Source organism: Aulostomus chinensis, chromosome 7 (assembly GCF_037954235.1).
Source record: "Aulostomus chinensis isolate RoL2024-O1b breed Wild chromosome 7, RoL_Achi_v1.0, whole genome shotgun sequence".
NCBI lineage: Eukaryota > Metazoa > Chordata > Actinopteri > Syngnathiformes > Aulostomidae > Aulostomus > Aulostomus chinensis.
The window spans coordinates 29074957-29102311 of record NC_141326.1 but is presented as its reverse complement, the minus strand read 5'-3'; the positions used below and the strand labels follow the sequence as shown (position 1 = coordinate 29102311).

General features: G+C 46.7%; 1 long non-coding RNA gene across 8 annotated transcripts in view; it reads left to right on the top strand.

The window, feature by feature from the left end:
• Nucleotides 1-27355, top strand: part of LOC147259400 (uncharacterized) — a 30783-nt gene that overhangs the window by 185 nt on the left and 3243 nt on the right. The window contains exons 1-6 of one of the 8 annotated variants that reach the window (XR_015117259.1): nucleotides 149-638; nucleotides 6861-7004; nucleotides 14852-14996; nucleotides 23013-23200; nucleotides 24828-24925; nucleotides 25795-26012. This is a non-coding gene — a long non-coding RNA (uncharacterized LOC147259400). Of the gene's footprint in view, nucleotides 1-148; nucleotides 639-2892; nucleotides 2965-4614; nucleotides 7005-13618; nucleotides 13711-14851; nucleotides 14997-23012; nucleotides 23201-24614; nucleotides 24668-24798; nucleotides 24926-25794; nucleotides 26013-27355 lie in introns of those variants that run through there. The other 7 variants (XR_015117258.1, XR_015117261.1, XR_015117257.1 and 4 more) reach the window with 7 other exon arrangements.

The window sequence follows — 27355 nt, the reverse complement described above, 5'->3', positions numbered from 1 at the left end:
TGTGTGTGTGTGTGGGGGGGGGGGGGGGGTGCGGCTTTTGCATGGATAAGTGTGCCGCTCCCTGTTGGTCTGTTCCGTGGGTGAGGGGGGGTCTGGAGCGTGGGCACGAACACTGGATGGGGGGGGGGGGGGCAGGGAGGGGGGCTCATCGCGCTGTGTTTCCTCTCCTTCCCGCAGCTTGCACGCATGTTTCGCCGCTAAGATGCTCGGAATTCTGGGATAAAAATTCTCCAAAACACCAGAAGGGAAAGGGGGGGGGGGGGGGGGTTACCAGTGGGTCTCCTGTACTCCACTTCCCCTGAGTCCACAACCACAACCTGTAATATTTTCCTGTTTTGACACTCATTTTTTTCTTTTTTTTCCCTTTTCTTCCATGGCTCGTTTGCGGGGAGCTGATCACGCAGCGGCTTTATTTTTTTAATCTCTACGGGCTGTAAAAGTGAGAGAATCTGAACGTGACGTCAATGCCTAGTAACTGACGCAGCCCTTCAACAAAAAAGGCTTTTTTATTTATTTATTTCTTCTTATTCTCGTCAGCAAAGTATAATCACATTTTTACAGCTGCTGGTGCGCCGACGACGACAGCGAGAGAGAGAGAGAGAGAAAAGAAAGAAAGAAAATCCCGCGAGGAGCGTCAGGTAATCCGCGATCATCTGGAATCTATCTGGACCACATTTGTTGGCGCTCGTGAGTTTCTGAAGCTTCTGAAGAGGGCGCGAGACATCAAACACCGGCAGCGACACCACGAGCTCAGGATTTTTGTTGGGGCGGGGGTAGTGTGTTTTAAGGATGGGGGGGTGCTATTGAAGGCACAGTGGGTTAAAAAAAAACACTGCAATGATGCAACAGAGGGGAATCGAGGCTCTCGTGCAGAGTTGGAGAGGCAAAATTAATTTGCATTACACGCGCCTCACGTAACGTGGCTTTTGTGAGTCCCCCCCCCCCTCTCCTCGTACTGTGACCTAAAAATAGCATCATATTTTTTGATCGCGCGCCAGAAATAGACAGACGGGTATCACTAAAAACGTGGACGCGTTCCGTTTAGCTTCTGTGACCAACGGATCTGTTGCGTCCCGAAGTTGCAGCAACAGCGAGCCTCCTTTCTGTTTCTCCTCGTCTGCTTCTCCCGTTGAGGGCACGGACGCGCGGACCGTGAGCGAGTGAGACGTTTGCACGCGCGGTGTTGGAGTGTATTTGCGTGCCCCCCCCACCCGGTTCCTCTCCCTACAAATTTAACGCAACGCAAGAGCTCGCGGGCTCTGCTGGCACGCTTCACGAGCGGTGTAGAGCGTCTAGAGAAGCCCCCCCCCCTTCCTGCAGAGTAGGAATCACCCCCCCTTTTTTTTTTGGTAAATAAGCAACTGCAAAAACTCCCTCTTTGTCTGTTGGCGCTGTTGAGTCCATCACGCTTCTTCCTGCCTCACCGAAAGCGAGGGGATTCCTATCCTGATGAGGACGCCCCCCACCCACCCCCCGTCGCCTCCTCCGATTTTTCTTGTTTTTAAAAAGGAGTCGTGCAGACAAGAGATACGGCGTTGGAGGAGGAAGAGGAGAGGAGAGGAGAGGAGGAGGAGGAGGAGAGGAGGAGAGGAGGAGCTGTTGCTGCAGCAGGAACCAGGCGCACCGCGTGGGGAAACCCGGGAGCTGTCCAGCAGCAGTGGTGCTGAAACCACAGCGAGCGGCGGTAGTGGGCTGCTGCTACTAGTGTGTGTGTGTGTGTGTGTGTGTGTGTGTGTTTGTGTGCGCGCGCGCCCGGTGATGGGGGGGGGGGCGGTTGTGGTAGACTGGTGTTCCTGGCAGCCAAAAGCTTATTCACTCCTGCTTGGAAGCGTCTCCTCTCTCCTGGAGCCGCGCTGGAGGAGGAGACGATTTAAGACAGAGGTTTTCCCGCCTGCATGATTTTGAACGGCGTCGCGGGTCGTAATAGGCAGGAGGAGAGAGAGAGAGAGAGAGAGAGAGAGAGAGAGAGAGAGAGTAGCTCGGACCAGCTCCTCCTCTCCCCGTCATTTCCTACCGTGTCTGGTCTGAGCACCTCGTGACGGATTCAGTCTCGTTTCCTTCACCGTCCGCGGATCCTTCAAACGCAACGTGGATCGACGAGAGGAAAAAAAAAAGAAAAGAAAAATATAATAAAAATAAATTAATAATCCCGTCACGCGCACCGGAGCCCTGCTCTCGCGAAGGCTCTGGGTGTTTTTTGTTTGTTTGTTTTTAATTTAAGGAGCTGTCCTCACTTTTAACTCGTGGTGGAGCTTCTGGTCTAAGAGGTCCCCCTTTCAGTCACCTAGCAGTGACGTTCGTGACCCGGGACACCAGCCTCATTCCCCCAGTGTTTTGTTTTTGTTGTGTTTCTCGCCACCCCCCCCCCCCCATCTTGTTCTTCTTCTCCGGTCAAAAACGCGCCACACCGAGTGAATTGAGACGCCGCATCTCGCGCATCCCGCTCCGTCGTGACGTGGGTAATGCGCGCACGCGCGCCGGCTGCGTCAGGAGAGGCAGTCGCTGTGCAGTAGTGCAGACGGTGGGGGTGGGGGTGGGGGGGGATCGTGACTGACTGGGTTGCAAATGAAAAGACCACCCAATAAAAAATAGCCACACCGGGAGGGGGGTGGGGTGGGGGGGGGGGGGCTTCAGACTCTGGGTCTGCACTTACCATTTCCTCATGCCCCCCCCCTCCGTCACTCCCAAATATCCCCCCCCCCCCCAACGAGTGTTCAGTGTGAGCCCTGCTGGCAGCCAACTTGAATGCAGACGACTTTCACCAGTGGTAGAGAGAGGAAGAGGGGGAGGAGGGAGGGAGGGGGAGGGGTGATTCGGGATCACACCTGATCTTGGGGGGGGGGGGGGTCGTGACCCGTCTTCTACCCCGGTAAAGTACTACCCTGCTCCATGGAGGGATGTTGGGGGGTGGGGGGTAACGGACACTGAGAAATAATGGACCTGTTGCAGGAATTTAAAAAGAAGGTAAGTTATTTTTGTTATTCCTTTGCCTCCCTCCTGTGTGTGTGTGTGTGTGTGTGTGTGTGTGTGTGTGTGTGTGTATGTGTGTGTGTGTGTGTGTGTTCATGTTCAAAACACATTAAAGACAGTGTGAAGTATGTGTGGATGGATGTTTGTGTGACGCTCCGCGACGTGCAGTTGTGTTAACTTTTATTCTCCTGCTACAAAATCTCAGCTCAAATTTGATTGTTTTCCTTTTCGTTGTTGGTTTTTTTTGGTCAGCTCTTCAGCGGATAAACTGACGTCACTGTAACTGTTCCGGGTTGAGGCCCCCCCCCCAACTCTATAGGTGACCGCGAGTCGTTCGAATGCTTTCCGCTTTTGAGAAGCTGCCACACTTCCACTCTCCATTCTGAATCTGTTTTCTTCTTCTTCTTCTTCTTCTTCTTCTTCTTCTCCTTCTTCTTCTCCTTCTTCTTCTCCTTCTTCTTCTCCTTCTTCTTCTTCTTGTCGCGTGGTCAGTTGGCGTCTCCAGCTGTTTGCAGCTGGCGCGTGAGGGGAGGGGGGTAAAAGGGGGGGGGGGTAAGTGGCGTTTTTCCCTTTTTTCCTGTTTTATTTATTATTCCACATTCCAAAAAAATGTTTGATGCCGCTGGTCATGACATCAGCTATTTGCTAGACGTCCTGCAAAAGCAAAAAAAGGGGGGAAAAGACAGGAGTTGGGGGGAGAAAAAAAGAAAAACGCACATGCGTATTAGCATATATCCTCACGAAATGGCACACACTTTCTCTGGTATAGATCACAATTTGGTTTGCCATGTCATTTTTTTTTTCAAAAAGGGGGGTCCCTATATGAGCGAGACACCGATTGGTTGATGACGAGGTTCGTGCCTCGTCCAATCAGATGCCTCCCTGCTTCTCTATTTATTGCCAGCAGTTTACAGCCTTGCTCTCCTCTCCTCTCCTCACCCAGAGCTCTGGAGCGGCTGCAGGGAGAGAGACAGCGCTTCTCACAGGGAGACACACACACACACACACACACACACACACACACACACACACACATCACGGACCAGGGAATATAACAGAGAGAGAGAGAGAGCGCGCACTGACAACAAAACGCATCGGTGCACAGCTTCCAATCATCACATGGGCTTTGCACATCCGAGCGTTTGGGGGGGGGGGGTAGCAAGAAAAGGCAAATATTAGAGAGCGACAAAGAGAGCAGAGAAGGAAGGGGATGAAGGAGGAGAGGGGAGAGAGAGCAGGATTCAAACTGGAGGAGTGGAGGGGGAATCAAAGCGAAAGGACCTTGGACAGCTCTCAGTTGCACCAGCAGCCTTGGCATCCGGAGACCCCCTCCTCTCCTCCTCTCCTCCTTCTCCTTCTCCTTCTGTCTCTCCTCCTCCTATTGGAGGGACACACTCGCCTCGGGTTGCCGATGGCTGGAGATACAATCAGCCGAACCTGGGAGGGAGATAAATCCACCAGAGCGGGAACCCAGCAGCCTCCCCGGGTGTCGCGGAGCCGCCGTCGGACGGCAGCGGCGGCGGCGGCGGCGGCAGCAGCAGCGGCGGCGGCGGCAGCAGCAGCGGATGAATGTCCTTCACGAATCTTTTTGCGGTCTGGGCTTGCTGTTCGTAACTATTAATCTGGGAAGCCCTTACCCCAAAAAGCATTCGCGGAGGGCGCAATCGCCACGCCGAGACGCCGCCACCGGAGGACCGCTCCACTCCTGGAATCTTTCGTTCTTTCAACGGCTTGTTTTGGTTTTTTTTTCTTCTCCTTTTTTTTCTGCTGGAAATTTCTTTCTGCTTCGCTGTTGTCAGTATTTACTCCTGTTGTTCCCGTCTCCGCCGGAGCTGTACAGCTTTTGTCATGGTTACTTTCAGCCTCTGTGTGTATCTTTTTCCCCCCCCTCCCAGTCAACAGTTTTCTCCTTTGTCAGAAATTGTGGCGAAGCTCTGCAGCCACGTCGCACCCAAGTTTTTTTTTTTTTTTTACTTTCGAGCATCTGAAAATTGATTTATTTTATTTGATTGTATCGGTTCTTTTTCTCCCACCTCCCTCTCTCAAGAAACATGGACACAAAACTTTGTAAAAGTATCAAATCATTATTTCACCCAAACACGCCCCCCCTCCCTTCTTCCCTCACACACACACACACACACACACACACACACACACACACACACACACACACACACACACACACACCGTCCTAAACAGACAGTTGCCCCCAGCAGAGTGTAAACACGGGGAGACCCTTCCAATGAACTTAGTTGCACGTGTGTGTGTGTGTGTGTGTGTGTGTGTGTGTGTGTGTGTGAGGGTGTGTGTGTGTGGAGGGTGGGGTGCCTCTTTGCTCGGACGTCACTGAACCCGTGGCCCCCTTAAAAGAAAAAAAGTGTGAACACACACACCTGTAATCAAAGTGCATATGCAGGGATTCCCCCAATAAGGCCGCCCTACAGAGAGAAGCCCCGGTCGGCAGAGGGAGAGCAGTGAGGCAATCGCTGCCTCATGCACCGTATATGTGTGTGTGTGTGTGTGTGTGTGTGTGTGTGTGTGTGTGTGTGTGTGTGGCCTCTGAATATCCACGCAACATCCCCTTTAATACAAACGTATGTCCCTCCCCGTACCTCAAGCATCGCCCACCACTGTTTCTTGCCAACGTTCCCCACATAGAGCGAGCAGAGACCGTGCGATCCCACCCTGACCCCGGTGCGATCCCACCCTGACCCCGGTGCGATCCCACCCTGACCCCGGTGTGATCCCACCCTGACCCCGGTGCGATCCCGCCCCGCCCCTCCCGAGAGAAGAACATAAAGAAACCGACCAAAAGAAAAGAAAATACACATTAAAAAAATGGCCGATTGTCGAACTCCCGGCTGAATGACGCGGTGCTGTCACAAGTTCAGCAGCACCGTAAATCCTTGGCCTCCAGCTGCGTGACGACCTCACGCCGGTGGAGACAGAACTCAGAGCGGATCCTCCTGCCCCGGAACCCGCGGAGGAGAAGCAAAGAAGGAAGATACGACTCAGTTTAGCCCCCAGAAGAAGAAGAGGCTCGCCACTTTTTTTGTTGTTGTAAAGCAGCTTGTGTGTGTGTGTGTGTGTGTGTGTGTGTGTGAGTGTGAGTGTGAGTGTGAGTGCGCGTGCGTGCGTGTATGTGTGTCCAGCTGCTCCATCAGAATTAGGGAGAATAATCATAATTCATGTAAAAATATATCCGCATTAAAGAGCCAGGCAGCAGGCGTGTGTGTGTGTGTGTGTGTGTATGGGGGGGGGGGGGGGCTACGCGGTAATCACGTGCTCCCCTCTTGGCGCTCTACAGGTCTTAAAAGTTACGTGGTGTAATTGAGGTGGTCGTTAAAGCGTGTGGGTGGTTGTTTTCGGTTTCTAGTCCCGCAGCAGTCCCGCATCACACGCCTCTGTCACTTCAGTCACATGTGACCTTAACCCCCCACCCCACACACACACACGCACCTCCTCCCGTCGCCCCCTCCCTCGCAGCCCCATGCAGGTTCTGGAGATGGAGAAGTGTTGGGATAGAACTTCACAAAAGCACGCGGGAGTGACGGTGCTCTCACTTAAGGGCAAATGGCGTGACCTTTGACCCCGTGAAGAATTGCGTGGGGGGTGAGGAGATGCTGGTTCTCTGTTGTTGGGGGTGACGTCACTCATCGTGAACGTTGATGCCTGATAAGAATGACGTAATTATTTTGGGGTGTGTGTGTGTGTGGGTTGTGTGTGCCAGGTGTCAAGACAGGTGCGTGAAAACCGGGACTTTCCCGGGTTTGTAACCTAATACCACCACCGACCTTCCCACACACTCGTGTCCTCTCTGTCCGGCCCACGCAGGCCTGCAGTCAAAGTTTGTGATGGCTCACGTCACCGCGTGTCTTTCTGTGTTCCAGGAGGCAACAAACTAGAACCCGGATGAAGGACTGAACCGAACCGAACTCTCCGACGAGCCTCCAGCAGCGCGTCAGAGAGGAAAAAGGTGTCCCGAGTTTCGGAAGGAGAGTGAACACTCCTCCTCCTGCTCCTGCTCTGCTCAGGTAATTGCACGGCCCGAGTTGCGTTATGACGTTAAATCCAAATAGCGTCTTGCATGGGGCTTGTAATGACGTCACGGGTTTGTGGTGTTTGGTTCCCTTTTGTCCTCCTTCTTCTTGTCTTCTTCTCGAATTTCAGCTTCATTTGGACTTTTTTTTAATGAACCACAGATTATGACGTATAGGTGAATCCTCTGACTCCGGGGTAACACAGCTTTGCAGGTGCGTGTCAGTGGCGGAAGTGATGGACAAAGTTGGGTTCTACCTCAGAGCGACGCAGCCGCTTTATTCCCGTTGTTTTGTTTTGTGGCATCCCGGGCTGCAGAGTCCCCCCCCCCCCCCCCACACCCCCACCCAAATACCTGCTCTGTCACCTCTCAGAGTGAGTCATCACATCGTCGACAGCTGAGGCAACACGTCCACGTCACGTTTGATGTACTTGCCCTTGTAGCAGCGCCGTAGTTACGGCACCAGTGGGCCGGAAGCGCAAGTGACCGTTTGAAATGTCTCCTCCTGCGTCCGGGCCTTGAGTCGCAAACCAGCTCAGGTGTCTACCACCATTATAAACCAGTTTAAATGACCGGGAGTGTGTGGTGGCGAGACGTGGAGCCGCCCGAGACGCCTCAGCAGCTATTTTGCGTCCTCTCTTAGATGATGATGCGTTCAGGTCCTCCTCATGAGCCCCCTTCTTTTTTTTTTCTACAAAGACAGGAACTGCAATGTTTGGCAGCACGGAACAGAAACGAAGTGGATCTTATAGAAAGTGTGTGTCCGTGTGAGAGTGTGTGTGCAAATACACAGACTTTCAAATACTTTTATGTTCCTCATCTTCTTTTTGAAACCGACTACAAACGTTTATTTCAATTAAAACGCCTGCTGTGAACCTCTAATTGCTGGGTGATGGTTAAGCGAGCTGTCCTGGCTCAAGTTAGTCCAAACTCTTTATCAAATCCAAACAAGTCTCTATCTGTTTAAAGGGTTAATTCCCCCCTGTCGCACAAACCGACTCTCCCACTCCAGATGAGGGAAGCTTGGGTTTCATTTGTCCACTTTTTGAAATGGCTACGTTTGGTGTTTTTTGCTTGCCAGCTCCATTAAATGGAATCATGGCCCGTTTATCACACCAGCAGCTGACTGAAGTACCAGTTCAGTCTGTTGGTCTTCTAAATGTACCTCATTTAGGGTGATATTTTGTTGGTGAATTTCTATATTTTTTTAATGCGGCTGGACTGAGACTCTGTTCTCCTCCGTGGTGTTGGTTTGGCGGGAGAAATCTCGGACGGACACATCTAAATCCTGGAGAGTTGAAATAGCAAACGCCCTTGTGGCTGAGGGAGGTCAGCGGAGAATACGTCCCTTTGTGTGAATTAAGTCTTACAAATTCAGCCAAGAGACTTTTTTTTCTGTTTTTTTTTTGCATATTTCAAGTGAAGTTCCCAGTGTGTGTTTGCCTGAGTGTGTGTGGATCTTTTGAATTCCCAGAGCGGTTTATATTATTATGTTGTTTGGTTTTGCGTTTCCCTTTGTTTCAGATATTCTGTTGGTAAACTGACTGTTTACGTCGCGCCGCGTCCCCGTTGTTTCTTGCGTCCTGTGCTGTGAGCCCAGGCACAGATTCCGAATAGAGAACGACTTCATTTCCGGTTGGGATGCCAAACGGTCAGCAGCCCTTTGGTGCGAGTTCAGGAAGTCGGTGATCCAGCAGCAGGTCAGATACCAGGATGCTCTCTGACTGAATGATAGCTTGTGTGGCTTATGAAACCGGGTTCATCATAAATCTCCAAATCTGCCACATTTTATAACTTTAAAAGACAATTTATTTATCCATCCATCCATTTTCTACCTCTTATCCTTTTAAGGGTCACGGGGGTGGGGGGGTGGAGCCTATCGCCAGTCCGTCACAGGACAGGTTATTTAATAAAACAAAAATATGCACCATGATTTTTTTTCAAGCGCAGTTTCATCAGTGAAGGCACCAGTGTCTGGCGTTAAAGGTGCCCTTTGTAACTGTGAATGTTAGCTTGCGTCCTGATGGTGGTGGAGTGGCAGTGCCGCTCCCGGATCCTGAAGTAGGTGCCTGAGTTTTTCCACCTCATCACAAAAACTTTGCTCACGCACGTCTTTCTTTTTTTTGTTGTTGTTGTCTATCAGCAATCACATACTTCCGGTCACTGTACGCTCGTCCTGATCATCTGTTGAGGTTGCAACATCAGCCGAGGGATTCATTGTCTTCACCACCGCGGATCCATGTAGCCCTGCACGATCCACCTGGTGCTCCTGAACCCGTCGCGTATAATGGCGCCCAATCTTGGAGCTCATAAAGGTTGCTGTGTAGAATTACTACCAGCGATTGTGTGTCCTCAACTCCCCAGATCAGTCACATTTGGGCCTCGTTTAGGCCACGCTTGGAACTTCTGGCTCTGATGTGGGCCAAGCTTTCAGAGTTGTCTGGGTCCGGACACGCCGACTTTCTGCTAATAGGCTGCCTGCATTAGAGTTACATTTAATTCAGTTCCTTTCAAGTCAATATTTTATTGGTAATCAACAAGGTGATTGTACTGCTGATTGCAGTACAGCCCAGGAATACATGCGTAATTCTTCAGTCTGCAGCGTCAAAGGTTAAACAGTACACAAGTCAAGAGTAAAAGCTAAGAAGAACTGTAGTAAATGACTTGTTCCCTGATCCTGACATCGGTTCCCTGCTTACCTTCTAATCGCATGTCAAGAAAATTAAAAGGACATGGATGCTGCGTCGTGCCGCTGTGTTCAAAGGTAAATTTGTCCCTTTAGAGGAAAGCAGTTGTGTAGAGGGCGCCTGCCTCCACCAGCATCACCCAACTTGGTAGAGGACATGGATCTTCTGCAGAACAGAGCAGATTCTCTCTCCCTCGGTGCTTGTTACAAGTCCTTCACCAAGTTTGATTTAAAAAAAACAAACAAAAAAAACAACAAAATCGGCCTCGCGGTCTTTGCGTAAAAATCCTGCTAGCAGACAAACGGAAAACACGCAAACTTTGGAGTCCATCGTCTTGTTTCTCCCCTCCAACCAAAGCCTGATGCGACCTGTTCCCCTTACACACATCAGTGAGTCCTGCTGTTGCACCGGGGGGCAGCTTCCTTCCTTCTCAACACGCCCGCTTTGTTTGTTTTTTGTGTGTTTATTTTTAAAATTTACAACAGCAAGTATACACTAATGCACCAAATGTATATCATGTATATCTGGGGACAGTCCCCAACCGAAGACTGAGACTCTTATAGAATTGTAATTGTCCTCCCAAACCCAAAGTTAGCCGGTCAAGCTAGGAAGCTACGAAGAAAAAGAGCCACAAAGTTCAGCTCTGCTTGTCGTCTGTTGTTTTCACAAATTTGAAGGGCGAGTCAGCATTTATTAACTCCCATATTAAGATTCTGACAAATTTATGCCTAATCTTTTTATAGTCTGGTAGTTGTCTGTTTTAGGTGTTTTGGGGAAAAAAACAAAACAGCGATGGTGACAGGATGACCTAGATGAGGACTCGCCACAGTCGTGACCCCCCCCCCCTCGGCCTGGTTCCTGGCTCATGATTTCCCAAAGGAAGACCCAGTAGAGCAACAAACGATTGGAGTTCTGGTCCAGTTGAGGAGTTGTGTTCATGGACCTCCCGCTCCCAGGCGTGTCACCGCCCCCAGACAACAAGCTGCAACTGCAGCGCGATCTGCTCCAGAGAGAAATGTCGGTGGTGTTTGTGTAACTTGAGGCGTTTATTCAGTGAAAATATGTTGAGGCTTTGATGAAGACAACATTTTTTTTGTTGGTGGTACGTTAATGCGTGGGGGGGCCTGGCAGGCCCGCCCTGATGCACCAGCCACATCTTCGTCAAGAAGTGCCATTTTTTCGGTGTATTATAAGTGCTACTAAGCTAGCTGGTGGGTTGTATCACAGTCAGGGAGACTTCAAAACAGCAGTCGACCGCAAATGGAAATATCTGCGTAATGGCGAGCTGCAGTGTTATTCTGGTTAAATTGACATTAGTTTGATACGACTGGTGTAGTTGCAAGTTTGCAGTTATTAGACGTACAAAGCTAGAGCTGTCGTCTAGCAACCGAAGGGTCGCTGGTTCGATCCTCACTGCCCCTGGTGACCATGTCTAAGTGTCCTGGAGCAAGATACCGAACCTCTAATTGCTCCTGATGGCCCTGCGATGGACTGGGGACCCGTCCAGGGTGAACCCCCCTCTCACCCAATGTCAGCAGGGACACGCTCCAGCCCCGCCCCCGCGACCCGTAATAGATAAGCAGCATAGAAAATGGACGGATGGAAGTACAAAGCTAACGTTATGCTATGATGCCTTCGCCACCACAAGTAGCTTCAGTCTTCTGTTGCCTACATGACGATGTTTAATGTGTGCGACAACCTCTGTAGTCTTGTTTAGCCGCTTGTTAGCGACTAGCAATGTACAGTATGTTAGCAAGTTTAAGTTGAAGAGCTAACCAACGAAATTTTACACGGTATAACAAAATGTTGAAATATCGCTGACTTGTGTTTACGTAAGAATGTATTTTCGACATTCAACTGGTTAAAAGCCTTTGACAAAAGACTTTGAGATGAGGGAGCCAAACATTCAACGATGCTAGCTTGTTTCTGGGTTTTGAACTCATCCTTTCACTACGCCACAAAGCACCTTTCCTAAATTTAATTAACTTTAACGATCACTTTCTGAACCAGTAACCAATAGGAAGTTACCAAGCAACTTTGAGGAAGTAATTTGGTGATTTTGAACTTCAGAATTGCTGGTGTGCATTTATTTGTAAGGTTCCTTTAGGACACCCAAAGCTAACGGTTCCCCCATTTGTAGTCTTTATGTTAAACTCGTCTTGATAACTCTGAACTCGTGAATTTTAGGTCGTATGAGTGCGTTGACTGTTTAGACTGTATTTTACAGGCAACGTTGCTTCGTTTGAAGTTTAACTGAGATTCTTGAATGAGGAAAGGGCACATAAATCAGTCCACCAGCAGTGCCATCAACGTAAATATGCTGGAATTTGCGCAACTTTTGAATTTCCTCTGTAATTCTCAGTTTTATACAGGATGTGGAACAGACAGTGGGACGTCACACACAACATCTCACTGACAGAACACCACAAATGTACATTTACATCGTTTACACACTGTTACAGTTTCTGGTTTAAGATGTGCATGCTAACAAATACAGATTGATCTGTCCAAGTGCGCAGGAATAATCGAGTAATCAATGAGTTTTTCATGCACGTGGCGTTAAACCAGAGGACGAGTGGAGGGTTTTAGTCACAGAGCTTGGCTTTTCTTTTTTTTCGACACTCGCCGAAACTGTGTTGAACTGAGATTGGGTCGATCACGGGGGGGGGGGTGACCGTCTGGGTTTCCAGGGAGTTTAATTTCACCTGCTGGCTCAAACATTTGAAATCATGTCCGTCTTTGAAATTTAAAAACTTTAATCAACTCTGCCACATTTTTGGAGGTTTTATTTGCTCTGCTTTAGAGAGCTGGCCAGCGTCTTTTTGTTTTTTCCTTCTTCTCCTTTTTATTCCCTTTTTTTTTTTACGACAACTGTCGCGTGTCTGGATGTTTGCAGTCCTCTTAAAAGATTTTGTTTCAGGAGTTTGACTCGTTTCATGGAGTGTGAAAAAAACAAATTCATGAATTGAACTGCAAACACACGAGTGCTGTTCATGATAATAATACAAAAAAAAAACTGTCTGGAGAAAATGTAGGAATTGTACTTTGGACTAAAAACACAGGTTTAGATAAAAGTAATAAAGAAAGTAGACGGACGTATCAGTTCTGAATCGTCGGCTGCATCTCGCCTGTGTTTCTGAACCAGTTCTGTCTGTATAACCGAGTAAATCAATTAAAGGTAGTAAGAAAGTTGTTCTGGTGTGAAATTTTTCCATGAAATCTCCGGAAGCTGAGACTAAAATGCTCAGATGTTTTGTCCACTAAAGACGTGGATGACGAACAGGAGAGGACAGAGACTTGGTTTGAAAACAAAATGGCAAAATTAAAAGTAGTCTCTTCACGGAAAAATCACCAAATTATTTTCTGTGAATGCTGAAAATGTTAAGACTGGTGATGTAGTTTGGTGTGTGTGTGTGTGTGTGTGTGTGTGTGTGTGTGTGTGTGTGTGCGTTATAGTCTTGCAGTAATGACAGACTGGATAGTATTCTTTCGTTCCATTGAATGTCTTTTGGAGTTTCTGGAGGTCTTGATCTCCTGGTGTTGAGAAATGGATGGTACGCTCCCTCTCAGCATTTGAATGGGAAAGAGAAGGTGTGCGTGTGTGTGTGTGTGTGTGTGTGTGTGGTGGAAGGAGTGTATCGTCACCACCACTCTTGGTCGTGACTCACAGCGCACAATGCTTTTCGCTCCTCTCCCGAGCCCTTTATTTATTTTTAGCTGAGCAACATTTTTTTTTTTTTTTTTTTTTAATGCTCGAGCTGCAGGCCTGCACACAAGAGGGGACACACACACACACACACACACACACATGATGCAAAACATACATCTGCGTATCCCTAAACTCTCATCTGTTTGATGCAGTTTTTGCCACCGAGGTCAGGTGAACACGTCGGAGCGGGAGTTTGTGTGGACGCGCGTCTGCAGCGTGTCCTCACTCTGCTGGAGCTTCGCATCACGTCAGATACTGAAGACGTGGAAACTCACATCAGTTTGCTGTTCCCACTATTTGATCATGTAACCACAAATCTCGCCGCTTTAACACACACACACACACACACACACACACACACAAAGAAATAACAGTCAGAACCTGTTTGTTGCTTACTCAACAAAGTCAGCTGTATTTCAGGATTAATTTTTAAAGTTTGTGTGGACCAACGTGAGTTCTGAGGGGACGCGGCGATTTGTTCCCAGGAGATGAACTCGGAAAAAAATGACTTAGATTAATAAATATATGAGTGATGAACAAACTCGGTCTTAGACTGACAGCCAAAAGACAAACAACACAATTAAAGGCAAACGTTTGTTTTCAGGTTAGAGACACACACACACACACAAAGTGATCTGCAGGTGACAAACCAGGCTGCATTCTGAAATTCATGACGTGCTGAAACACAAAATAGTGGTTGTAACAAATGCGGCCATATTGACCTGTTATCAAATCCTCTGACGTGCAAAAATCTGCGTTTCTTCAGCGTTTCCATACCAGTCGTGAGAATGTCTGCTCGTTCTCGTCTCAGTCAGACTTAAGCAACTCAGCAACTTAAGCAACTCCGACCCGGTTGTGATCAGACCCTCTGCATGAAGCCGCTGCTGCTTCCTTTCATAACAAAGTTTATCCAACACAACAAGCAAACCGTTTCCATAAGAAATTGTAGCATAACAAGACCGAACGTTAAACCTAAATCAGAACAACAACTGCGGATGTCATCAAAGTTCAAGTCTCCGGGTCAGACTGACGGGTGTCTTGTAACTGCAAGTTAAGGAAATCCTGTCAGTGAGAAACAAGAGAAGTGCAGCTTTCAAAACAAACAAACAAATCTGTTCAAATCGACTCACAACTTCTGGAGTTCACTTCCAGCGTTCTTAAAGAATTTCATCAAAACAAAACAACAACATGGAGTGACTTTTCTCTCTGGACGCGTGCTTTCATTTCTCAGGAAAGATTCCCTGGGTCTTGGCGGAAGTCTGTCCCGAAGTGTCTGTCTCTCCTGTCTGCGTTCCCGTCTCACGTTTTTCTGTCTCTCTCACCAGAGTAGACGAGCTGCTCTCACGCTGCCGGGCGCCTGGCGTTTGTTTTGCGTCCGTCACATTAAGCAGGCTGTTGTCTCTCGCTCCGTCCTCACCCCCACCTCATTCGCTCTGTCTCTCTCAGGCCGGAGGAGAGGACTGACGGAGAGGAAACCCTCACCACTGAAATCCAGCTGATGACTTCTCCTCTCCCGCATCTCCTCCTCCTCCTGATGGCCCCCCCACTGCTGCACCAGGGATCCAAACCTCCTGTGGGGGGCTTTTGTCAGGTAGGTGCAAGGAACATGGGTGTCCAGCGGGACCGCGCTCAAACATGCTGCAGTAATCAGAGCGATTTTTTGTTTTTTAAATATTCGTGATGAAAAATACAACCAGAAACAATAAAACCAACTTCAGGATTCAGGATTCAGGATTCCAGGTGACCTCTAAAAGTAAAACCCTTGTTCCTCATGGTCGTTCCCCCCGAGCGTTTAGGATGTGTTATGTTTCTCTCCATCATCTGAAGGCAAGGAGGATTTGTAACGTAAATCCAACGATTTTATTGCCAGATATGAGGATTGTCCGCCAGGCCGCGGTAAAAAGCCACCGTCCCCTCAGCAAACCACCTCAGAGTTCAGGAGTTTCTGACCGAATCTGCAAAGGATCCAGTCGACCCAGGAGGAGTTCAACAAAGTCTAAAACGTGTCATTTCGGGTCGGAGCAGGTGGTGCGATGGTCGTTCCGTGAACGCGGCTTCCCTCGGCTTATGCTACAACTCTTTGCTTGTTAAAAACCTCGTGCGTTTTGGATAATCTTGCTAAGACAAACGGCACTGAAAACACAGGAGAGGCAATGATTGCGTCCACTTTTTTAGCCATCAGCTGAATCTGGTTTAAATCAGTTAGACTGAGTTGTTGTCTGACGATGCAAGTTGAACTCCTGAGTGAGAGCCGTGACGTGTCTGTGCCAGCACAGAAGCAGCAAATCTCTGTTTGGTTTTTTTACGTCTCTATTATGTCGGCAACCGCTCGTCCAATCGGTGTCGCACTGCTACGTTTGAGGTCTGAGGATCTGAGATGACAGCGTGAGATGACAGCGTGAGATGACAGCGTGAGATGACAGCGTGGTGCTTGATAGCTTTGGGACAGACAGACCGACAGACAGAGAGATGTAGGGCCCTTTAGAATGATGATGAATGAGATCAAAGTCAAAGATTGAAATCAAAACCACAAATCAAAGTCAGAAAGACAGGTTTTGTGACATCACACACACACACACACACACACACACACACGGCGCCACCCTACAAACAACAGGTGGCGCTCTAGTATTCTGAATTTGTCATCCAGAGTTGCAGAATTGATCCACAACTGATCCAGATCCAGATTTTTGATGATTTCAAACTCAGAATCATCAGAGTGGATATTTGTTGAAGGATTGAATTGATTGACAGGTGTTCGAGTTCTTTTGATGTGCAGGTACAAGTTCACGTGTTTGTGTACTCTCTGATTTGTAAAGTTGCCCGGGTGTCGTTTACCCAATCCAGCCTTGCTCGCCACCGAGAGATGGTGGTTCAGTGGGCAACCAATGACGGCCAGATGACCAGTAAACCCAGACTTGCAGTCCAAAAACATCTCTTTGAATTCATTTAGACACAAACGTGAGACAATCCAGTGAAGCTGCGTGATGCGTTCACTGTCATTAGCAAACTAGCGGGCCAGGAAGCTTGTTTATCTGGCGAGCTCGCTAGCTAGCTGATAGTATGAGACTTTCCTTATGAGAAAAACGTTTTTACTGTTTAGATGCTCCAATGATGTCCTCAGGGAACATTCGGGGCTAAAGGGGGAACTAGCATGGCACGGGAAAATCTCTGATATGTCAGATTTGATGACATGTAGCAATGACGGTGGAAACTGTAACCCCTCATCTTGCCTGCAGGCTCATGTATGTACAAGACTTAATTTGGGTTCTTAAAACTGTTAACCACAGCAGCCGCATGCTCAGAATCAGAGGAGAAGGAAACTTCATTCCTCCATGCAGGGAAATTACTTTGCTGGCCTAAACGAGGTTAGAAAAAAGGAGACGGCGGTTCATCCTTGATGGATTGAACCTGGCAAAGATCTGGAGGTGAGCGTCGGTCGAGGTTGGTGTCGTCTGCAGCGCGATCGCCTCGCTCCACAAACACAGTCAGCCACAAAAGTAGCCAAATTAAGAATGAACGCACAGTAACAGAGCAGAAAAACAGCGTCGTTGTGAAGGGTGCTGCTGCTGATGAGATCTAACTCACACACACACTCACACACACACACACACGCTCTGTTTGAAGAAAGCTTTTCTGCTTGTGATGTCTTTGATATTTGGACCGTCCGACCAGCACCAAACCTCCGGCTTCGCTCCCGTTCAGGTCAGAATGTCACAGAGTGGGAAACTGGCTTCTCTCGATGGTTCTGAACCTCCAGACGACAGCACCGGACTTCCTGAACGCACCTCGTTTGTTTTGCGTGATCATAGATCAATGTAGGAATATAATGATTAATCTGAATATGGTTTATGTGGCAGTGCATCGCAACTTCATATTTTGTTTGTGTGTGTGTGTGTGTGTGTGTGTGTGTGTGTGTGTGTGTCCTATATGAGACGACACGGCCTGATCATTTGTTGTGTTTTGCTGATATCAAATAATTCACATCTCTAAATCTTTGAGCGTCCATGAACCCGAACCTTCCTCCAGTTGGAACACACTTTTTTTTGTGTTTTTTTTGGGATCAGCTCCTCGTAAGAGACGCTGTAAAATGATTCAGGAAATGGAGGTTTGGTAAAGGGTCTCATCACACACACTCACACACACACACACACACACACACACACACACTCACACACACACACACACTCACACACACACACACACACACACAGAGTAAATCTTCACTTTATGTGAAATACTTTATTTTTCATTATCATTAAAAAAGTTGAGCAGGGCTCTTAACAAACTAGGATTTTCTGGAAAGAATATTTGAACGTGGCATCACGATGTCATCATAATTGATGAAGGATACACACTCTCACACACACTCTCACACACACTCTCTCACACACACACACACACACACATTTATATAAACATACACTCCCTTGCATATGTCAAAAATACAGTTTCACATCCTCACTCGTACACTGACGCACAGATGCTGACACTTAGTGACTCACTCTCACACTTTTCTCTTTTCCCTGATCTCCCTGTACTCACACACACACACACACACACACACACACACACACACACATGCACGCATGACACACACACACAATCTGTAGATGTCTTTTTTTGATTTGCCTATTTCCTCTCATTTTCATGTTTAATTTTAACATTTATTCTGCACAAAGCAAAAGAGAAATACACAAATCAACATTTTCAGAATCTGCAAAGTTCAAATCTGCAAAGCTGTGAGGTTTGTAAACTACAAACATGGCTTCTCTCTGTCATCGCCTTTCTTTATTTGAATGGACACAAACGATTAAGGACGATTGTCCTCAGTGGAACACAAAATCTCAAGTCTCCTCACAGCTTTTTGCCATTGTCCTTTTTCTGCTTTTAAGGCTGAAATTCTAAAGTGAACTAAATGTTCTGGATCAGGGTTTTTTTTTGTTGTTGTTTTTGTTGATGACATTTAGGCGTTTCGACCGTCCCGTCTCCATCTTTAAGACGCCAAAAAAAAAAGATCTAAAATGTTGCGTTCTGTTTAAAACATCGTCTTCATCACCGGCACAAATGACGGAAATTCTGTTAATTTTATTTTATTCTCTTGGAAAAATCCTCAGAAACGAGTGAAGAAATGTTTGAGGACGTGTTCATGAGACAAATGATCACTGTGTGTGTGTGTGTGTGTGTGTGTGTGTGTGTGTGTGTGTGTGTGTGTGTGTGATCCTTTTCATCTAGAAGCAATTTTTTTTTGTAACTCAACTAAAACGTCACAGTTTGAATTCAAAATATATAAAAGCTGATGAAAACTTTGTATTTTATTATTTTGCCCCCAACTTTACCTGAGAGTAGTTTTTATCAAACCTGATTGCTGATTTTCAGGAACAAACCCCTGAGAGCTCAAAGCAAAATTCAAAAAGGAAGAAACTTCCTCAGCTCGCCTTCCACTGTTTGTCCCTCGTGATGTGCAGACGAGGTTTTGGGCGACGGCCGTGGTCGTTACCGCTTGTCGTCGCGTGGCGAGTTCTTGCGTGGCGTCACGTGTGTTTAGGCGCTTCAGCATGTCCTGTTTCATATTTCTACATATTTTACAGAAATTATTCCTTCATGTTACATGCAGAAAAAAATGTTTGTGCACAACTGCGACAGGGCTGTCAGGTGTCTGCTGCTCAAGGTTCAAGCTTGACTCAGAACGGGCAACCGAGGTTTACGCTCACTGGTCATGGAAACTTTTTCTCACAAATCTGATTTAAAACAAAAACCTCTTAAATACTTGATGCTCTGTTGTAGGCTGAGGCTCGCCGATGAAAAGGCAGAGAATCGGCTGCAGTGTCACGGTGCTCCTGCACCAAACACCGACTCCTCCACACACACAAAAACAAATATATGTGTGGATATATATATATATACATACATATATATGTGTATGTGTATATATATATACATACATATATATGTGTATGTGTATATATATATACATACATATATATGTGTATGTGTATATATATATACATACATATATATGTGTATGTGTATATATATATATATATACATACATATATTTGTAGTATTTTTTTCGATTTTCTTTTGAAATGTCGTCAAAATAATCACTTGCGCAAATCTGAGTACAGGCAGTCAGAATGTTTAACCTCGTGAAAAATGACAGGACACGCGTGCATTGTGGCGCCTCTCCAGTGTTCAGTTGACGGTGTCACGTGACGCGTGGAATGACGTCACCTCAGTTGATCCGTTCATGGAGGTAAACGCAGAAATCAAAACGAATAATGAGCAGGTTTCCAGTGCACAGCCGCGTTCACTCCACCACGCAACCCTGAACCTGAGATTCTATCAGTTCGAGCTCCTTGTTTCTTTTTCTGGACATTTTTCCTCACCACGTCAGCTCTGGCTCATCCTGTTTGTGAGGAAGAAGGAGTTTCAGTGTCCGATCGTCTTTTTCTTTTTCTTTTTTTTTTTAAGTCACCTTGGATGCTTTTTCTACTACTGGAAACCTTCAGCTGTTTAAAGAAAACGTGGGCAGTTGTGACTTCACGCACAACAGAGTCCAGCACACCAACCAGCGTTTGTTGGTCCTGAATATTCAGGGTTCCAACAGGAGCTTGTGTCTGGTTTGCTTGATGGAAGATTCAACGTGAACTTTGGTGGATTAACAAGGCCAACCTGCTCTCAGACACGCGTGACGTTACGAAGGGGAAGTTCTGTGGTTTGCTCAGGAAAGATGGAGTTTCAATAGTTAAAGTTCGTTAAATTAATCGTGTTTGTCGACGAACTGGCACCAAAGACGAGGGCTTGTGGATGTTTCACTTCTCCAGCATCCATTTCATGGTCGCATGAAGAGAAGACCTTCTTACAATATTTTCCGTGAGACAGGATTGTGCGTAACCCACCTGAAGTATAGAGGTGTGTGTCACCCTGCCCTGGACTCACGCCCGGGCTGACCCGGTACCAAACACGCTCACGGACTGGCTCTTTGGCAGTGTGGGACCAGGGTGGGGTGAGCACCCCTACCTCCGCTACAGTGACACACCCCTAATTAGCTTCCTGCTCATTCATTCTTTACAAATGCAAATGAAGAGGATAACAAAGGAAACCCATAATTTCGCCCAAAATCCAAACAATGGTGGCGAGGAGGAGAAGTTATTTTTTGGGGGTGTCATTATCTCCACCGCCAGCCAAACCAGAAACACAGAGCGCCAAGAAGTGACTGATGCCGTCGCGTCTGTTAGGCCTGAGCTCCGGAGTAAAGACAACAGGTGCGTGAGCCACAAGGGGAGGAGAGAGGACGCCACCTCTCTCCTGGCGAGACCCAACACATGACCTCCATTCTGGCATCGGCGAGATCCTCTCACGCAGAAGTCGCCTTTTCTGTTATTCCGCACTGCTCTGACTATTTATAGCGCTCACAACGATGATTAATGGGTCGCACACATCAATCGTCAGCCACATCCGTGTGACACGAGGCGACGGGCGCCTTCTCATTCACAATTTAAACGAGATAAAACTGTTGGAGCCGGACGCACAAAGTCTGAAGTCAGGACCTTGCGAGAGGAGCAGGAGCATCCATAGGAAGAGGACAGGGGCCAAATCCAGAAAAAGTTGATTCAGCTGCAAATATTTGACACAGACAAGACTTCAGGAGACAAGATGGCCTGTGGAGGGTTTTTACTGTCCATGCGAAACTGGACATTCAGAGCTTTTCCCATGTTGACAAAGGTTACAGTAGTAATTTGTACATTTCATGGTATTTCTATAATTCTCCATCAGCCTGAAGCCAAACCTCGATGACGCAACATGGACGAACACACATCCGCTGCATGTTATTTCTTAGGTGTGTGTGTGTGTGTGTGTGTGTGTGTGTGTGTGTGTGTGTGTGTGTGTGTTAGCACACACGAGCAAATATGAGAAAAACAAGACACTACAATTTAATTTGTGTTGATACATCGAGTCCAAATCTGAGGGGAAAGAGTGAAATGAGTGGGAAACATTTGTAAAAGTACTGCATTTTATAAATCGGTTGTTGAAAGTCACAGATTATTGTAAATCATTCAAAATCCTAACTTTCTGTAAAAAAAAAAAAAAAAAAAAAGGTCACGCAGCTGCACATTTTAGCAGCTCCAGAAAGAAACGGTCTCATTAATAGAAGGCAGCTGGTGGGAATATTTGGGTGGAATGTCACACATTTCAAATGGCAGAGCAGAGGAACAATCAGAAGAACTGGAAAGAAGGTCCATGCGAGGCAGAAGTCGCAAAATCAAGTCGTGTGTGTGTCTCTTCATTTAATTCGCTTCTCTCCTCGTGTTTTCACTTGTAATCAGACGCTTGCGAGGGAGAGAAAAGTTCAGACGTATTAAGGGCGTCATCCACTGCCTCAAACTGTCTCGCTGCACAGACTTCCAGAAATCCTTTTCTTTTTTCCAGGAAAATAAGAAATATGGAGTTGTTTTTAGCTCAACAACAGGGCTCTTTTTGGTTTATGTAATCATTTTGGTTTCATAAGCTAAAAGGTCTCGTTTCCCAACCCTAAGAGGAGCATGTAATCCAGCACCGCAGACGACTCAAATTAAAAAAAGGAGTAAAATAAAGGATCAGAAATTAAAGGCGATGTTCACACGACGGCAGTATCTTACGTTTAAAACAGGCTGACACGGGACGTTTGAGCGCATCACTTAAATGTTAAATGTCCCGTGCAGAAAGAGAGGATCTGCATCCCTCTCCTTGAATGCCTCACAGTCCAGTGAGTTGTACACATTTTATTCACCCGATGTGTAAGAGCTGCAGATGTCAGTTCTTCTTCTGTGGTGGTTTACAGGATCCGTGTGACTCTGGCGTCCCAGCCGGCAGCTGCTGCTGCTGATGAGAAAAAACAAAACCCAAAAAACAAAAGCTGAATGTCGACAAAGAGTCAGAACGTTGGTCAAAGGGGGGGATGAACTTCTGGATGAGTGCCTCAGCACATAAATCTATTTAACAGGGTTGTTACCATCACCTGCGCATCAGGAAGAAATACAGTCTCGTGATTAAAAAAACAAAAACAAAATATTAGTTCTAAATTTAAAAGAAATCAAGATATATTTCTTTAAATGAGCGCGGAATTAAACAAATGTATGAATAAATTCAATTAACGCCACTCTTCTTCTCCACATCGATGGTCCAGCGTCTGAGTTTATGGGGATGAAAAAAAAAAGAGACAAACTCACGTCAGCGTGCTCACCTCTGCTGTGCTGCTCTTCCTCGTTTTTAGCGGCCGCAGCTAAACTGCTAGAGTAAATAATTCTCATGGATTATTGGTGTGTGTGTGTGTGTGTGTGTGTGTGTGTGTGTGTGTGTGTGTGTGTGATTGTGGGGGCTCAGGAGCAGAGGTCAGGTGTTTTTTTTTCCAAATGTTTTTGCTGTTTAACGCAGGCTTCCTTCCATCACCCTGTTAATCTGCCTGTCGCTTCTTCTGGATTATTTGTTCACGTTTCACTCCCACAGGACCTTCTTTCATTTCTGGCAAACGCTAATTTGTCCCCTTGATATGCTGACAGCGACTCACACTTCTCCTCTGTTTCATCCTAAACCTGCTCCTAATATTTGTCCAAACCATTGACAGGATTTGCAGGTTGAATATGGCATCAGCGCCCGCCAGCAGAGCCCAGATCAGCACCACAGTCACCATCAGCATCAGCAAGCTCCCTTCAGCTGACTCCATCAAACCGACACATCAGAACCCTCATGAAGGGAGGATCCGTCAGGGTCGACTGCCTCAGGTTCATGGAGGTGTTCCTAATATATTGGCAGGTGAATATCTCTAAACGGCTGAATGTTGCTATCCTGTCGAGTTCCAGTGATAACGGATAAAGTTTTACTCTCTTTGTTAAACATGGAAGACACCAGGACGTCTGAACAGCCCAGTTGATTTAATATTGAGAGAGGGAGAGAACATTTTCATTCATCGCCTCCAGAAGCCTCTTTTCCTCATGAAATCAAACCAAAATTCAAATTATGAAGCCTCTCAGCTGTGACTGTCGTCTTACATTCCCCTGACAACTTTATTTAAATTACTTTGACGGTCACTCGTGAGATACTGGTTCTCCTTGCGACGCATCCGGTAAGCCAAATATGTTGCATCCTCCTTTCACTCACTTTAGAAAACAAAACAGAACAAGTGCATGAGCTCCAACCTGTCCAGATCAGGTAGACTGATAGCCATCTGACGCAAGGTGCTGGTGCTCATGGGAAACGTAGTCTTCATTCTTGCTTTTGGGACAGACCAACGTCCACACCAACCTAAACTTCGTGGAGCTGCTTAAACGGTTGAGCGATGTGTGCGTCAAATGCTTTTTTTTTTTTTTAAGTGTTTATAGTTTTAAAGGTGACAAACTTTCTTTTTAAAAGTCTCCCTCGAATTCCTTTCTCTCAGCTGAGTGACTGAACAGTGACTTTAAAAACCTCTGATGATGTGTGGCCAGACTGGACAGCGTGTTCTAACAGAACCTCCACGGCTCGTGTGTGCTGGTTTTACGCCCTCGTACATTCGCTAGCGTTTGTGGAATCCACCTGTGCGTCACTCAGACTCAGGGAGTTAAATGTGGTTGTTTGATTATTCAGGTCATGGAAACATCCGGCGTCCCGACCCCTCGGCTAAACAGCTGGAGGTGGCATCCTTGTGAAATCGACGTATTCTAGAATTTTGGATGAGTTTTATGGGCGTGTTTGACAGAGTGACGTCATGAATCCCGTCCAAGCCTCCCGCATGTTTGTGGGAAAACGAATCAAACTGCTGGATAAATATGAGGCTTGTTTAAAACAAGATAATTCTAGAGATTTTTAGCAGTAATGTAGAGAGGAAGGAAGAAAAGCTCTGATTATCTAAAATGTGTCGGTCCTGTTGCACTCGCAGACAAAGTGAGCAGAAGTTCATCTACCAGAGCCACGAAGGCCAAGACCTGCGGGAGTTTTAGTCGTCTATCAAACGTTTTTGTTTGACTTTTATTGTTTTTTTTAATCATGCCAAAAAAATATTTGCTTCAGGATCCCCCGAAAATAAAAAAAAAAAGAAATTAAAAAAACCCTAGAAAAACTCAAAGCTTCAGCTGGGCTCAGATGACTCATGCATATAGAAATGATAGGAAGCAAACACAGAGGAGAGGGGACTGCTTGTGCTTTGAATTTATCTCCCAAATCAACACCCTTCTATGTTTTTATGCTTGAGGATGCAAGTCGGCCATTTTGTGGTGACCACTCATTGGCTTTGCAGTCAGGCAGGTGAGAGCTGCTGCGCAGGAATGAGAGAAAACCTGCTCTCTGGTCATTGGGGTCGTCGTTCATGTCAACATTTGCTTCTCTCCGTTCCTGCTTTCATCATCTTCCCATACAAACCCTCTTCTTTCATGAAGCCTCAGTAGAGTCTCCTCATGTCTGACAGAAAATGGCTGACTGTGCTGCTGAGGAGCTCCAGAGAGGCAGAGCAGCACACACACAGGCTGAGACTGATGTCGGGCACACAGAACCGATGCCATGCAGGTGAGCTGGGCTTTAAAAGAAGCAAATTAAATGGGGAAAACTCTCCTTATCCAGCGTGAGCTTGAAGAGCTTTCTATTATTTTTGTCAAAGCCACAAATACGACACTCATACTGCCCTTTTTCACCAAAAGGGAAAAGGAGCTTTTAAAAATGCACACAGCCATGAGAAAAAGAGCGATATATGAAATTTGATTTTTTTAAGAAATGTAAAAAAAAAAGAAGGAAAATATTAAAAAAAAAATGGAAGCATGCAGAGAGAAGCAAACACAAATTCACAAAGAAAAATAGACCGACGTGGCGCAGGTGAAAGCATCAGGGTTGAAATCCCTCACTAAATACCGGTAAAATGATTGAAATAGTTTTATAAGTACATCGCATATTGTAGTACTGGAATATGAAAATATAGTGAGTGCAGCTGGTAACAGAAGCACAGGTGACGCCTCCTTGGTGTGTGTCTGTTGTGTGCATTTTCACGTGTCTTTGACTTTTTTTGAGAGGCAAACGAGCACACAAGTGTGCGTACGTTTTTTACATGTATGTCAAATGTGTGTGTGCCAACATTAATTTACTTGGGAGTGTGTGTGTGTGTGTGTGTGTGTGTGTGTGTGTGTGTCGCAGCGTATCGGCTTCAGAGAAAAGTGTTTAAAAGCTCATCTCATTTTTTTTTTAAAAAGCAAAAAGGATTTTTTTTTTTTGCACCTTGTCATGTGTTTTATGTATTTGTAATGTTGACCAGGTTGCATCTGGTGTGTGTGTGTGTGTGTGTGTGTGTGTGTGTGTGTGTGTGTGTGTGTGTGTGTGTGTGTGTCACAGAAGAAGCTTTCTCTACTTCATATGAATCTGTTTTTTGTTTTTTTTTTAATTCTTAGGAGCACAATTGCGAGACGGGAAGAGGAAATGTAGTTATCAGAGAGGCAGTGGAGCGGAAGATGAGGGCTGTTGGCCCCGGCAGGGAGGGAGGAGGCACCTGGACGAGCGCTGAAAGTGCAGATCAACCAACGCCTTTTTTTCTTCTCGCACCAGCCAGGATCCTGAGAGTGGTGCCGCTTTGAGTTGGCCACACCTGTGACCTGGAGCTCAGCACCAGGTGAGCTGCTCTGCTCCTGATCTGGGAAGGCAAACAGGTCTGACTTGTGGTTTTGTCCCGTGGCCTGAACTTCTGTTGTGTCCCTTCAAATCACAGCGCATTCAAGCAAAGTTTCACCTGAGAATGTATTTGTGTGTGTGTGTGTGTGAGTGTGTGTGTGTGTGTGTGATAATGAGAGGCTGTTAAATTAGCTTGAGAACATCCAGAGTGCCGTTTGAATGTCAGTCAGATCACCAAGAGGTTTTGCTGATGTGTTGATAGCTCAGTGGTGGTCAGACCAGGAGGAAGCGCCTCTGAGATCCAGAAGGAACTGAGAGGACCAGGAACCCCAAAAACTTTGAAAACAAACCAGAGCAGCCAGTCCTCCCCTGGGGGAAGGTGTTCTTGTCTCCTGGTAGCGTTGCAAAGCCTTGTCGGGGGTTGTGTTAGTATTTCTGGATAAAAGCTGTGGTCGGATGGGTTTAGTTCCTTTCGCTGCGGTTCGTTTGATGGGGAACAAATGATGAGACAGAAGCGCTTGCTGGGTTTGAGGAGGCAGCGTTGAAGCTTGTAGAGGTCAAGGCTCAGCGGTGTCAGAGGCAGGTGGCGGTTCTCACCTGGTGCTCGCGGGTAGGAGTCCTGCGGCCTGTGTGTGTGCGTGTCCGTGTGTGTGTGTTTCTTGGTTTTTTTTTTTTTATAAGCTGGAATTTGCCTCGTTTCCTCTCGGTAACTTTGGTGCGAGCAGGTGAAACAGCGTGGAGATGTGAAAGATCTGCCGCGCGTATGAAATATTAAACCGCAGACAACGTGAAGACGGTGGAGTGTCAGTCGGCTGCAGCAATCAACAGAAATATAAAAACTCAAAAGGCAACAACGTTTCAACCTGTTCCCCTGTAAATGTGACGATTTGATTTGTTTGTGAGTGAATGCTGCACGAGGGAGAGGAGGAAAAGAAGAAAGAAGGGCGGAGTGTTTAAGGCTGCGCGCCTGTGTGAAGTAGATGTTATTTTATTTAGTGTGTGTGTGTGTGTGTGAAAGAGAGAGAGTGCAAAAAAAGAGTGCTTAGAATACACACCTTCACACACACACACACACACACGTTCCTTGTGAGTTGGATTAAGTTTCCGATCGTTTGTATTTAAAGTGATGTCAAATTTTTACATACATGTGCAGGACAGTGCCACACACACACTTGTGAACACATAAATGTCACACACACACACACTCACACAGATACGCACACGCTGGTGAATTGCTTGTAATGGCTGGAGGTGTGTGTGGATGCACGTGTGTGTGTGTGTGTGTGTGTGTGTGTGTGTGTGTGTGTGTGTGTGTGTAGACTGACTGGCTGATATTAAGACAGG